This window comes from Trematomus bernacchii, unplaced genomic scaffold (genome assembly GCF_902827165.1).
Source record: "Trematomus bernacchii unplaced genomic scaffold, fTreBer1.1, whole genome shotgun sequence".
Lineage (NCBI taxonomy): Eukaryota > Metazoa > Chordata > Actinopteri > Perciformes > Nototheniidae > Trematomus > Trematomus bernacchii.
The window spans coordinates 10181893-10197442 of record NW_022987313.1 but is presented as its reverse complement, the minus strand read 5'-3'; positions in this window follow the sequence as shown (position 1 = coordinate 10197442).

Below are 15550 nucleotides of genomic sequence, written 5' to 3'. Positions count from 1 at the left end.
GTGCGGGGATTATTATAATATCTGTAATGAAGCGGTAATTATATTCCTGTTTTTCAAAAACAGCCAACTTTTTGTAGCTGGTGTTTTGGCACAATGGCAGATAAAGAAACGGTGATTCTGACAGGCGGTCCCTGCAGATCTCCATCAGGGGAGCGCAGAAAAGCAAAAACAAGACAAGCCATTCCAATGAACAGATTTGCTCATGAATAATTCTCTTCCAAGACAGTTGAATGAATTTCAAATGCAGACAGAGATGAGGGTGGGCAGGAAAACAAAACAGCGGTATAATGTGCAGTCGTGTGCAACATTTGTCAAGTACAGCCCGACAGTTAAACTGATGATGAAAATAGCTCACCGCTTGTATTCTAATGCTGTTTTTCACCTACAAATACTATTATGGCCTCAAGAGACATTAGTTCCTTGGTATTTCACTCCATAGAGCTGTGAACCACCACATGCTAACTACATGTGATACCTTGGACTTGACCTTTTGACATTGTCTACTCATATTAGACTTTATTACAGCTTTACAGCAGTGACCTTTTTGTTTGGAGAGAGCTGTTCAAACCTGACACCACACATCATTTACTAAAACAAAACAACAACTGCAGTATCGCCAACTGAAGATGATGTGAAACCCGTACAACAAGCATGCGAAAGTGTCATTGTGGTGAGTATAACGCTCCTCTCCACGCTATGACATCAGGCAGACAGAACAAGCTGCAGACTTGTGAGGGGTGTGAGGGTTTCATATGTGCGCTTGTGTTGTGGTGCGGTGAGGTGTGGTGAGGATGAGCCCTGCCTACCGAACGGCTGCCACGCCAAAGCGAGACGGTGGTGAGCCTCGTGGTCGCAGCAGACAGAGTGCAGCCACTGAAATTCACCACACCGGGCGAAAAGCAGGCAGGGGCTCTCAACTGTTGCCTGACCACTCCGAAATCCACCGGCACACTATGTTATTACATCCTATTGAGCACTATAACATGGCTGATCGTTTGGGTTTGACATGAATGGAGCTGCTAGCTTGTTACAATTGCAGTGTGTCTGCAGAACCACAAGTCCCCTCCCTTCTCCCTGCGAATATAAATCAAGGTTGTTTTGCAGATGAGTAGGCCTCCTGATAGTGTTTTCAAGGTTTCCTGGGGAAAACAGCAATCAAGCGTGATTTGGATAGATAACACAGATGTAAACAACTGCTAGTCTCCAGCTTTGGTGATAACAAGAGGACTTACACCATTGTTTTCTGCACACCCTGACCTATGACAGTTGTCTGCTTTTGACAAGATCACAGCGTGCCGGATAATCGCACTGAAGTTGGCTTTTACTGGAAAACAGAGAGAGTTGTGTATCACCTCCCCCTGTTGTTATCTTACCTCCAGCATGTCCCCTAATGGGTTTACACTGGAAACCAAGCAGATTAACAGCATTAGGCTTAATACATCCAGTCAGAGGCGTGATGGAGACGATGCTGTAGCTGGTTCCTCCCTGCTGGGCTCAAACATCCAGCACTGCTCTAATCTGGAAACCAGCGGAGGGATTTCACACTGGAAAATAATTACATCAGCTCTCACGCTTCAATGGTAAAGGTGAAAAAACAGATGCAATAATGGACATGGTGAATATTTATAACAAGCATCTGAGAGTTTGTAATGAAATGCAAAGATGGTGCAATGGAGATTCTACATAGCAATAACTAAATCAGCATGAAAGCAAAACTATTGTTAGCCCCTTTCAGATATGCACTGCAACACTGACATTATGTAGACATTACCCAGAGGAGCTTATATGAAAACGCCAACGCCAAAGTCATTCGGATTGACATCAAACTGACTTTACCCAGGTACAGAGTTTTAATGTGAGATTTAGCCCAAGTGTACATTTTGCAGACAATTCACAGCAAGCAAATGGGTCTAAAGCCAGAAGAAAACAAACACCTGAAAGGTGAAGAAGAATGGTTATTCAAAGGAGAATTTCAACACAAACTTCTAATTGGAGAGAGGACGTGGTTTTGGAATTATTTCAGTAAGGGTCGATGCCAAAATCGTGAGACTAATTCAGGGAATGGCGAGAAACTTGGTTGTATATGCTCAAATTAAGAACCCACTATGTGGCAACGGTGTAATCCACGTCATGAAAACCTCCTGCATGCTCTATTTAGGGGCCATCCAACGCAATAACCAAGTATTTTTCCTATAAGTGAGAACGCAGCTGACACGGACAATCTCCTGTTGTATGCTACAGGTGTGAAAGGTACATCTCTATGACTTCAGTTCACATGAGGAAACAGTTTTTCTTTCAGCAACTACTTTTGGAAGTAGCTACGGCAACTTTCCGTCCAACTATGACAATGTGGAGCCGCAGTCGGTCCCATTAAGGCTGGTTGCCTTATTCAATACATTGACACACGGTCACGCTGTATCATTTAGCGGGCCGGCCTCAGTCGACTCTCTCAAACACGTTGCTCCCTGGAAAAACAGATTTATTGTAAAGGCCGTTCCACCTCAGTAAATACAGGACACCCCTGCATGAATGGTGACTGCTCTCATGGGCCCCCAGACAACACTGACTCCTACAATGCCTTTAGCTGGCACACAGATTTCAGTAATTAGACTGTGACTGTTGCTGGCACGGGGCCAGGGTCAGAGCCAGAGGAAGGGGGTAAAGGCAATGTTCACACATACACACACACACACACACACACACACACACACACACACACACACACACACACACACACACACACACACACACACACACACACACACACACACACACACACACACACACACACACACACACACACACAGATGCACTGAATGCCCAAAACTCTCCCCTCCTGCCCTGCCATGTTTGCCCTTATGAGCTACTATCCTTCACCCCCCCCTCTTCTATTCTCTTGTGTCTTGTTTTTATGGGTCTGAGTCAGGGTCCCGTTTTTTTTTTTTTGGGTTTGTTTACCTCTGGGTAGTTTGGGATTTTTAGGAGTTGGGGGTTGGGGGGGGGGGGGGGGGGGGGGGGGGGGGGTAATTACAATGCTGGGGAAAACAAACAGAGGACGGAACGAAATGGGACTCGGGCTGTGGTCACATGGGAGCCATTTATACTTATTGGTCCAATGGGAACCTTTGTTTTTTCTTTGCTTTAAGATGTTTAGATGCCGAGGTGCCGAAAACAAATATAATGTGGACCGGTAAATCTGGTGATTCATTAGGGGCAATTAAAAAAAGTATTCTTGTTTCATGATGTAGTTAATATAAAGTACTTCGATGTAGTATTTGGCTCCATGACTGAAAATAGAGCAGTGTGCAGCAGAGTTGGAGGGAACAGGCGTCTGCAGAGTTCGGTGCACTGCTGCTGGCTCGATGCTGCCTACCCCCCCCCCCTTTTTGCTCTTTCTTTCTGTCTTGCTTTCTTTCGGACTACCTCCATGAACTCAGGCTGAACCGTTCTGTACTGCAGAGGTTTTATGATCTACGCATCATGGTCAGTCACCCCAAACCAGCGCTGGTTGGCAGAGTGGCGTCGCGCGGTTAGCAACACAAGACAAACTATCCAGATACGATCTTGAACTGTTGTACTTATCGCATGTATACAGCAAGAGGGAGCGGGCAATCGGTCTCACTCTGTCTCTTTAAGTATGTCTCTCTATCTCTCTTTTTGTCCCATGGCAATTCAACTTGGCAGTGATCGTCCTAGCACTGCCAGACAAAAAAAATAAACATATGCCTTTGTTGTTACTGTGATGTTTCATTGCAAACAATCGCTTCTCATGATAGTTGTCGAGTGAGAGTCTGGACAGCATCTCACCCACTCCAGCCCAGTGTAGCTTTTCCCCAGGGAGAGTGCAAGGCAGGTGGGGGAAGGGGAGTTGGCGAGCGCCTGCTCTCACGCACCCCCTAGATTAGAAACATTCGAAATCACAAGTAGGGACAGAAATACCCTCAGTGCCTACAGCCCCCCCCCCCCCCCCCCGCCTCCACCCGCTGTGACCCCGGGTCATCTGCTTGGTATTGACAGCAGTCGGCCTCACGGGGATCGTCTTGTCGTAACAGTGGAGTTGTTTATGTCTGATAGGACGAGTGCAGTTTGTGCAGATGAATATGAACAGGGGAAAAAAATGCAGATTTCAATCAGGAAATTAAGTTAACATGGAACACTGCAAGCATTGAGCAAGCTCTATCTGACATGTGATTCATCTTTTGAAATTTGAGTCTGGCTTTATTATTAAAAAAAAAACCTAATGAGTGTGAAAGCCAGATTTTGTGAAGTTATTTTCATGAAGCACAGGTTTGCATTAGACAAAAAAATGTAGGGTTCAGTTGAAGTTTTTGCATCTTGCTTTAAACTAGTCATGATCTAGTAATTGCTGACCGTGTATTTAATGTGCAAGACGTATCGAATGTTATCACATTATCTCCTCCAATCTCTACTTTTCTCAGCAGATCATCTGACTCTGTTTGCGTTGGCAGCACAAGCCGAGTGAATGTGAGCAGCACAGGCCCTCATGTAGCAGTGTTTACCAATGGCTGTATTAATTCTGTGTCATGCTGCAGCATTTGAATAATGAAAGCTGCAGCAGCTGGGCCTCTGAGAGCAAGAAACAAGAGACCTTGTCTCCCTTTTTCTCTTGCACTCTCTCTCTTTCTGTTTTTGTCCTCTCAACAACTTGTCTCACGTGGTTCTCACACCCCGAAACCTCACGCTTTCAATCACGCCCATCAGGTTTGAGTACGTTACAATGGCAGCAATTCCCTGGAGACTGCAGAGCCAAGTCATGCTCATGTTACTGCATAGGACAAGGAGGGTTGTGTTTGAATGAATGTGATAATCAGCACAGAGACTGCACATAACTAGTATTTTCTGTTGTACAGTATGCACCCTGTGACCTCGTCAATGTTAGCAATAATGGCTTTAGTATATATAGGGAATAGGATGTGTAGTTTTCTACAACGTGCCTTAACTTTTGATGTATGGTTCATGAACACCCTGATTTGTTTACATGTGATACATTGATGGCTCTATGCACAGTAGTAAGCCTGTTTATTGGGAGTGCATGACTGTTTTCCAAAGTGTTGATGCCTGAAGGCTGAACTTCTCAGAATGATCAATATAGGGTTAATGACTTGACCTTTGGCAACTCTCTGGGTAGATCACGCTTGGAAATCCCCCTCAAAGAGTGGCACTTCATCTGCACAGCCCCCTCCCCCCACTAACTTTCAGTCAACCTCCAGCTAACAACTATCTGACTACCCCCCCGGTCAGCCTCTTTATCAGCTGTAGCGCTACAAACACCTTTATACTGGCTGGTCCATAAATCGACCTCAATCCCTCAATGCCCACAGGCCTGTGAGGAAGTGTCAAACAGAGTTCAATCGTATGCTTAAGCTGTGATGGTTTACTTATCAAAGCAAGACGCCAGTCTTGAAGACTTTCTGTAGGAAACTCCACACATGTAACCGTATTATTCTTTTGGTTTCCATTGGCAAAGGTTTGCGACATTACCTGGTGTCTACTTTTTTGGGTAACATTTCAGTAGTGTTTACAAATGAGTTAATACAGTATATTATTTATATGAATAGGTGGAGTTAAAACACTGCAGGGCACTGAGGCCCGGCTCCACGAGAACAAATACGGCAAAACGCATCGGAGTAACGCAAATGCAACCGCAAAAAACCTTCCGTCCCCACGCAATATACACCGGATTGTGTCAAGCTCCACGAGACGGCTCCGTTTACATCCAAACGCTGGAAAAGCTGCAGTACATATGCCGAACCTGTACGTGGCGCTGTAACTTCCTCCACCAAAAGCAGCAACTTCCTCCACAAAAGCAGCGAAGAAGAATGGTTGTCATGGCTGCACTTCTGTGTATTCTCCGCGGTGGGGGCCAAGGGATCCGGGCAGAGTTTTTCGCCAGTCAACGTGTGTTAAAGTTGAAATCTTCCGGACAAAATTATAAAAGTGCCGGTCAAAGGTCTTCTTTGTTATTTATTGAGCTTTAAAACAAATGAATAACGACGATATAATGATATATGAAAATAAAATACACAGAGCCTATCTCTTTTTCCTCTCTTCTCACAGCGTCAGTGTCTGTCTCATGCAGCAGCTGATCCAGTAATGATGACTCGACAGTAAAAATAAACATATTTATAACTAGTTTAGGTAGTTTGAGAGGTAATTAAAATAGCTATTGTTGTTGTTAACGAAACACATCAGCAATGATGCGGGGTGTGGGGAGAGGCGGGGAGAGGCGGGGCTATGAAACGGATGACCGTATAGGCGACCCCACGGCCCCGTTGGACCCCCCAGAGCGCTCCGTTCCCAGATCTATCCACCTTTGGACCCGTTGTCGTTTGCGGGGTCTGTTTCTACGTTTCCCTTACGGCGTCGTCGAGCTTAGAGGGCTATACGCATGAGAAATATGCGGATTCAACCCGTTTTCGTCCTCGTGGAGCCTACGCCTGAATGGTCAGAGAGAAACATCACTTGCATGTTAACCAAGCTATCAATAGCGATTAGTGACCACATTTCTTTATTTCCTTGACCCAGATTTAAAAAATGTCAACCCACAAAACCACAATGTGGTCAATTGATGAAGTTTAGACGTTTGTCTGTTTGGTTGCTAAGGACATGATCCGGCTAGAGAACGCACTGTGTTGGTATAGCATTGGAAATTAATTCACGGCAGTTTGAGCGGCGTCGCTACCACGATCCGCTCAGAATCCACCTCTATTGAGGGGGTACTATACCTAAAGTGAAACATTAAATCACGGAAAGTACCTGGTGCCAAAAATGATACAGAGGTTGTGATTGCACTCATAATATGCAACGAGTACCTTGTATACCTTTTCTGCTTCAAGTAAACTTGGCGAGTTTATAAAGGGCTTTACCCTTTCTTTAGAATTACTGCTGATAACATTCCAAAATCTTTAGGGGAGACTGGAACATGCTCATTATTGATCTCAAAGTCAATTACAATCAATGCGCAGAAAGTACTATATATTCTGCTGTAGGGTTTGTTTTCCCTGTGAGGTGATCACTGACAAACTTGCTCTAGAGGTGGATTAGCGATATGTGATGTTGGTGGTTTGGATTTGAATGCCACTGCCTCCCTGAAGCGTCTTGGTTGTTTATACTGGAGCCATGCTTGATGCTCATCTGACTGCACAAATAAAAGATCATCAGATTCACTTCGGATAGCAGCTCCATGCAGGAATCTTCAGGGTTTGTTTTGTGATTGCTGACTTGTGTGCAGTGACCTTTCGCCTAAAGCCTTTTCTTCTTCGCCTCTACAGTACATTTAATCAGAGGATCTGCTCAGTAGAGTTACTGTAAAACGTTCTCTTGACTCTGCGTGCCCCTCTCTTCTTCCTTGTTATCCTCTGCTGCATCCAGCACTGATCTGCGGATTTAAACTAAACAAGCTGATGTCTTCCTGGCCAGCTTTTACTGCTGGAGGAAGCCAGCAGAGGCTCCGGTCTGAGGTAATCGCACCACCAGGGTAATTGCACTCTGTAAAACACTAACGGGATGTTTATGTCCAGGCCCAGAGGGAAGTCATTAATGCCATCTTAATTAAGGGTAATAAAGCTCCTTTTTGCCTTTTGGGGTGGAGCGACCTTGACTTGATCTCCGATACTCTACATGGGTCAATTAAGAGAGTCTCAATGGTTTGCTAAACATGTTTTCACAACTGCTCAGAGCATTCGATTTCACCCTCACCTCTGCGTCTTGATACTTAGTATGGAGGGAAGAAGATGATGGGTTTTGTCCACTCTTTGTGTGTGTGTGTGAGAGTGTGTGTAAGCATATGTTCTGGTGCATGATTGTGTGTGCTGGTTAATCTTTTTTGTGCCAAACAAAAACTCCCACTCTTCTCTCGCATTTCACTGTGGCAACATCTATAAACAGCAAAGTGGAGAACAAGGAATAATTCATCAACATTATCAGTAACCTTTCCCTTTATTTTTTATATGATGAATAATTCCGGGCACAATGAGTTTGGGAAATGATTAAGCTAGACAAGCATTTCAAATGAGTTGTTTCAACCGCAGCGGCAGGAAAAACAGCCTGCCAAGGTTAGGCCAGCCCAGTCCTACAGTGACTGGAGCTCCCGTGGCTCAGAAAGAATAACACTGGGTCGGAGATGGAGAGGAGGAGCACACACTGATATGAGTAATGACTAACAGCTGCTCAGCCCGGCCGCTAAAAATACACATGTGTGTGACAGGTGTGTGTGTGTGTTTTAAATCTTAATGTGGCGCAAGCTTCATTGCATTGATGAAAAGATTACACTTAATAGAGGAGAAATGTACTGAATTAGCACCACGGAGTAAGCATGAAAGATTGTGGAAACGATATGGAAGCCCTATTTTTTAGGGTGGATGAAATATTCAGGTCCTTTATTTAAGTTACATAAGCAAACGACATGCATTCAAAATCTTGCTTTAGTAAACGTTTGGAAGTACAATTGACAAAATGTCCCTAAAGTATCAAGTAGAACTTATTGTCATGAAGTGATTTGAACCGCTTTATATACTTGCGTTATACAAGTCCTTCTCATCCGTGTTGAACAGCTGTTGACATACAATACTATAATAGGGATGCTTACTTGCTGTAGAGCTTTTGGACATTTCACACAGTCTTCCAAATCGCATGATCAAGTCTGCTCACGAAAAAGTTTCCATTCCTCTGATCACTTTTAGCACTTATTATACATTTTTGTTTCAAATTTGAGAATGACAATCTTTTGTTGACCCTGGAAACGTAATAAAACGTTCTCCATTCAAGGTCAATTTACCAGTTTAATATTGATAAGAAGAGTGCTCAGACTAATGGAAAGATTAAGAGCAGATTGTTTTGTAGTTTATGCACCATTGGCCTGTTTAATTTAGAACAAAGCAGTTGAGTAATGTTTTCACCTGTAAGTCCCGCTTGGTTTGTTCATGTGCACTACGACACACATACTGTATATGACGATCCGTACTCCCACAAACTGTTCCACACTCTCTGCGTCCACTAAGTAACAATGTAATCCACTGATCCACAGGTGGCGGTAACTTTAACTAAGGTTCTGAGCTGGCATTAACATGCATCTCTTGTGATCCGATCCCAATTGAACATCTTTCAGTATGCCGGTACACACCTGGCATTATGCTATTCACCTGTGAACTGATCACATAAGACACATGTTGATGCCAGCTTCAAACAGGGCCTGGGAAATACAGTATTTTGTTGCTAGCAAGATGTTAGACAGCTAGCAAGTAAACGTGGATATCAAACTTCTAGTCTTCATTTGGGAGTAAAATATTGACAAACATGTTTTTCAAGCCTCTGGGAATCCATTTTGGTGAGTAATACTAAATGTAAAAAGTAAATGTAATTATAATACCCACTGGGGAGCTGTTAATCTGCAGATAATCTAGTGACTAACATTAAATGTATTCATGGAAAAGTATAAAGTAGCAGAAAATAGAAAAACTCAAAGCACAAGTACTCTAAAGTTGCTCTTCAGTAAAGTACTTGAGTGCATGTGCCTACATCTTTTCCCACCACTGCTATTTTCATACACCCCAATGCTGCTGTAACTAAGAGCAAGTAAAAAGACAATTGATTTAAAATGACGTTAAAATCTCTATTATGGGCACAGTTTCATCTGGCTCGGGCTTTTTATATCCAACTCTCGGCAGGAACCCTGTGCAAAGGTCCACAGTTCCAGTAAGAGGAGCTGGAGAGGTAGGGTCTGGACCCCAGGCAGCAAAAACAATCATCTGGCTTCTACTGGGAGTTAGGAGCCGGCCCTCCGCCAATAATAACAACTCTCTCATCAGCCGAGGCAGAGAGAGTATAAGAGATCAGCGAGGGGGAGTACAAGTGTTTATCTCTCGTGTGTTGTGTAGGTTGCTACGAGCGTTTTTCGTTTTTCATCGCTTTGTTAGATAGAACCTCGGAGGGACTCATGTGTGACCACAAAGTCAGCTTTGTGACCTTTTGTTCCTACGCATGCACAAACACATACACAAACTGTCAAACAGCAGAAGAAGCAACAGGAGGTACCTCTCACTGCCACTGCCACCATACTCCACCACACACACACACACACACACACACACACACACACACACACACACACACACACACACACACACACACACACACACACACACACACACACACACACACACACACACACACACACACACACACACAGAAGTGTATCCATGTAAAGTAAAAACATTTTCAAGGACATGTTTTCTCTCTGTGTGGGTTTTCTCCCTCACACGTTATCACACATATAACAACCATAAGCTTATCTGTTAGTATCAGAAAAGTGCTGATGTGTTCAACACATCATGAGGCCAAAAGAAGGAACAAAAGCATATCAAAATTGTCTAAATAGCTGTAGAGAACCTGCATCTTTCTGGACCCTCTTTGTGTTTTTCGTAAATGGTAAATTGTATTGGAAATTCTCAAGTGGAGTTATGTAGAAAGGGTTAACAATGCACAAACAGAAAAACAAACACAGATGCAAGCAAGGGAACACATTTAGCGATATCCTGTTTGCTTTTAAATCCCTTTAAATATAGTTGTGTGTGCGTGTGTGTGTGATTTGAGTTTAACTAAAGGGATTAGGGAGGCCTGTCTTAAATATTCAGTCTGGTTTCCCCTGAGGCCTTCTGGTGAGGACAGATCCCTGCTGGAGTCTGACTCTGTCTGCATGAATCACAGTGTGGGCGTGTGTATTTTTTTGTGTGTGTGTGTGTGATTTTGCTTGTTTATATGTATCGGACTTTGTTTGTTCCCGCCAGTTAGCTATACTGTCCCTTCCTCAGATATCCCCTCCTCTCTCTTATCATTATTTTCCATATTTCTCCAAAAACATCCCCCGTAGACTCTCTTTGTCATTTATGTCCATCCTTTTAAAGGCTAGCTCTGGTCTTCACTTCTGATTGGCTGAGTCAGTGCTGTAAAACACTCCATTAACACACACCTGCGACCACACACACCGGTGCTTATGTGTCATTTAGCAAACAAGCTATTGTTCGCAGACCATTTTTTACAAGACTTCATTACCCAGAAATCTAGACAGGACTCCGTGTTCTTGAATGTCTGTCTGTCTGTTGTCAGCTGATAGTGGCAGAACAGTCTTTCAGCAGCTTACTGCATACATGTACTCATGGTATATGAGATACTTTACTTGAAACTACCTAACCGTATTTACAAGAGCAGAAATGATTAGTCGAAAATGATCACAATTGATCATTGTTGAGGTTTCAGATTTTCCTTTATCAATAGTTTTGACATTTTTGATGTACATTTTAGTTTGTTGGTAACAAGTATTGTCATTGTGTCTTGGTAATTATGAGGCCATTACTCTATCACACTATTCTTTTGTGACTAAATCAACCAAAACTAAAGGAAAATGCTGCTATCACATTCATACATGAGTATTAGCTATTTAATTATATAATATATGATTATAACAGTCCCAAAGGCCATTTTTCTGCATTTAACACTTTTACTTTACTTTACTTTACCAGAGTAACTCAATAGCCGCGTTCACACCAAGTACTTTCCTGTACTTAGTTCCGGCACTAAGAGCCCCGGCGCTTTTAACCCCAGGGCACTTAGTACAGATCGCGTTCACACCGGAGTACTTTTCCCTGAGGGAAGATTACGCAAATGAGCCGCTGACGTCACTTCTTCTTCTGCTTTGGCTTTACTGGCAGGCCACAAACCACTTCACGGCGAGTACAGTAGGTGGCGGTATGCACCTTAAAGTTGTTTGCAATCCGCTGCAAAACAAGAGAAGAAGAAGAAAAACTTCCCGCGTATACTGCGACGCCCACCCACTCGCTGTACATTAGGCGTCTGTTGTTTACCTTCCGACCTCAGACATGATGGAGATGGAGTCGACTGAAGTTGTGCTGTTTGTGCTCATGTTATACAGCTTTGTAACTGAGTTAATGCAGCCTGAGCAACTTGCGTACAATAACAAAACAAGCCGAGCACGAGTGGTGGTGGAGAACGCTTTTGGCAGACTGAAGGGCAGGTGGCGGTGCTTGATGAAAAGAAACGACTGCAAGATGGACAAGATCAAAATCCAGATGGCAGCATGTTGCATATTACATAACCTTTGTGAAAGTAATGAGTACAGGGACGAATGGACTGCCTTACCGGCGACCCAGCTTTATGAGGCATCTGAACAGCGTGTAAATTGTAAACATTTTGACAATAAAGCTGATCTTTTGTACAGTGCTTTTGTTTCTCTTTTATTTTCCAGTCAAGACAGGCAACATTACAATAGTGTACAGTGTGGCAATATAATAACAATAAACTGTGCCAGGTGTGTTGTATTCACAGTAAATAGGCTCAGCAGCAAACCCACCGTTATTATTTATCTTCCTGAGACCCACTGCATCCGTCTGCCATAAACACTATGGAAACATACATGTTAGTTTCGGCCCATAGTGGACTCCATTTTGTGTTTTGTAAAATGGGGGGGGAATTAAAAGTTTGCAAATCCCCATGTCCTCCACAGAGGACAATCATAAAAACATTTAGTTTTAGGTCAAATAATATTTAAAATTATATAAATTATCATATTTGTGTATGTGCCCCTGCCATTCCTCCACGAGGTTGCAACATTGATGATAAATAAATGACAAATAAAGCTTTGCCAGTTTATAACCGATGAAACATGATGGTATCAGAATAATCACTTACATGTGATGTATAGGATGCTACGGTCACTAAAGATAAAGTGTCAGGAGAAATAAGCAAGATACAGGATCTGTTTAACAGTAAATAGAAGTTCACATTTTGAATGTAAATAAAATAGAAGTTGTACATGTAAATTAACATTATCAATATAAAATAAAGTGTCAGTTGTATCAAGACTATATAATAACAGTAATAACAATAATATAAAATGAACTGGTGAGCATCTTGTCCTCCGTTTCCTGGGCCTTGGTGAACAGCACCATCTGATCCCCGTGCATCGACTCTTTCACCACGGCACGCCGGTCCTCCAACGCCTGGACGGTGTCAAAGAAATTCGCATCCCGTGTCCGCTTTCCTAATGCCGCATTTCCAGTACACGGTCGGCCTCGGCCACGCTCGGTACGGCTCGGTACGGCTTGGCCGCGTTGGGCCTTAACAGGGCCGACTCACTTCATGCTGCGCTTCCATTACAGTTTAGGAACTGGGGTAGTTACTATAGTAACGCAGTGTAGGCGGAGCCGTGACGTCATCTTCAATGAGAACTCCAGAAAACACAACACAGCCGTTAGCTGTTAGCACTCAGAGCTCACAGCTCCTTATATATGTTCAGAAACTCGACAAAAGTTAAACAAGTACACACCACAGACTGCCTGTGTCATGGTGAATACAGTCGCTGCTTTATTTATGTCTGTATAGGTCGTTGTTGTGAGTGTGGACGGTCGGGGCATATACTGCGTTAGCTTAGCCAATCTCCATCTAGAAAAATACGAATTTTGAAAGGTTTTTCGCCTGCCGTCTGTCTGCAGACTTGACAAAGCATTAATTCATGGTTTTTACTAACCGGTATCAGTATGTTGTTACTTCGGCATCATTTTGAAACGTGTATTACAATTAAATCACGGTCAAATATGTCCATCTTGTTGTAGTTGGAGCCCTCTTGCCAGCGCTCCTCTCTCTAGTTTAGCATACTCAGCCCGACTCAGCCCTGTTTGTTGGCCCCGATAGAACCACAATTTTGTCGGGCCAGAAAAGAGGTGAAAAAGTGGCCCCGGGCCGGGCCGTAACTAGGCCTAGTGGAAGCGCAACCAAAAACGGGCCCGGCACGACACGGCACGCTTAAAGCGAGCTCCGCGCTGTAGTGGAACTGCGCCATAAGAGGGGAAAATAAGCAAGATACAAGATCTGTTTAGTCGCCATGTAGTTTTACAACATACTAGGAATGTGTTTTTTGTATTTTCACAAATAGAATTAAGGTTTCACAAATCTGAAACTGTGTTATAAAGAATGTTTAGACCCTCTGGGATAATCCAGTCCAGATTTGATGAGTCTAGGTATAGTGGTTTTAGATCAGGACCTGGTCTAATGTGGTCTACATGTAAAAAAAGCACTGAAATCTCCCTTTTTTGTATTTTCACAAATAGAATTAAGGTTTCACAAATCTCAAACTGTGTTATAAAGAATCTTTTGACTCTCTGGGATAATCCAGTCCAGATTTGATGAGTCTAGGTATAGTGGTTTTAGATCAGGACCTGGTCTAATGTGGCCAGGATGCGAAAAAGCACTGAAATCTCTCTTTTTTGTATTTTCACAAATAGAATTAAGGTTTCACAAATCTGAAACTGTGTTATAAAGAATGTTTAGCCTCTCTGGGATAATCCAGTCCAAATAAATCGGCTATGCAGCGATTTAAGAGGTTCAAACACGGAGGATTGTGCTTCATGTATGCTTGAACTTTGTTTAATGTTGTTGAGGCAAGTTTTCGTACCGGAAGTCATGTGACCTCTAGCCCGTATGTTTACAATGTTTGTGAGAGAGTAAAAAGGCGCGAACATTTGTAAATGCCGGTCTAGGCGAATACGTTTTCACGCCGTTTCATAATTGTACCAAGAAGGAAATAAACATGATTGTGAACATCAGTTCGATGCGTAACGTTCTTTCAAGACAAAGTTACAGTGTGTGTACCTTTGCGTTTGGTTGCTGGTAAGGAGGACGAGCTAGCGCTGTGATCTAGAATGCAAAGCTCGCTTGTTTCCAATCCCGAGAGTTGTCCATCCTCGCCTGAAACAGACGATTAGTGCCATGAGTTAGTGAAGCAAATTACAGAAACACTACACAGTTATTCACAAGTCAAAACGTTTTCATAGCGGCCGAGAATATCTAGCTAGCTAGATGTAGCTAGCTCGGGGCCGGTGTTAGCCTATTCAGCCTAGCATGGCTAGCTTGATCTACTGAGCAAATAAAAGTACATCTGAGACCATTATTGTGCAGATTAAAACCCCAGTGCATGTAGTTGATTTTACCTTCGTCGTGGTCGTCATCGTTGGCCACTGAATCCGCCGTTTGTAGTCCTGCCTGAGTTTCTTTATTTTTAGCCGGTGTGCCGTGGGGCTGTGCACGATTCCCAGGTCGAGTGAAAGCTACTGAACTGGCTTCAGTAGCATTCCCTGGGTCGCGTCCTCGGCGTAGATCTCCAGAAGCGCCGACACCTCCTCATCATTTCTTGATGCTTGCCATAACTGCTTTCAAAAACAACTCCGTCGGTGCGCAGGGTTTTTGTAGCGAGGAAAAACAATGGCGGCTCTACAAAACATTTTCACAGTTGTACGGGGCGTGGTTTGCAATTCGCCCAGCCAATCAGCACTGGGGCACTTTTCACCCACAGGAAAGTACGATCTCTCAGCGGGCTCTAAAAATGGGGGTAAAAGTTCCCGAGATTAAGTACGATTTTTGGTGTGAACGCGACATAAGGGGTACTAACGGAACTAAACGCGAAAAGTACGGTGAAAAGTACTCCGGTGTGAATGCGGCTATTCAATACAAGAGTTTCACT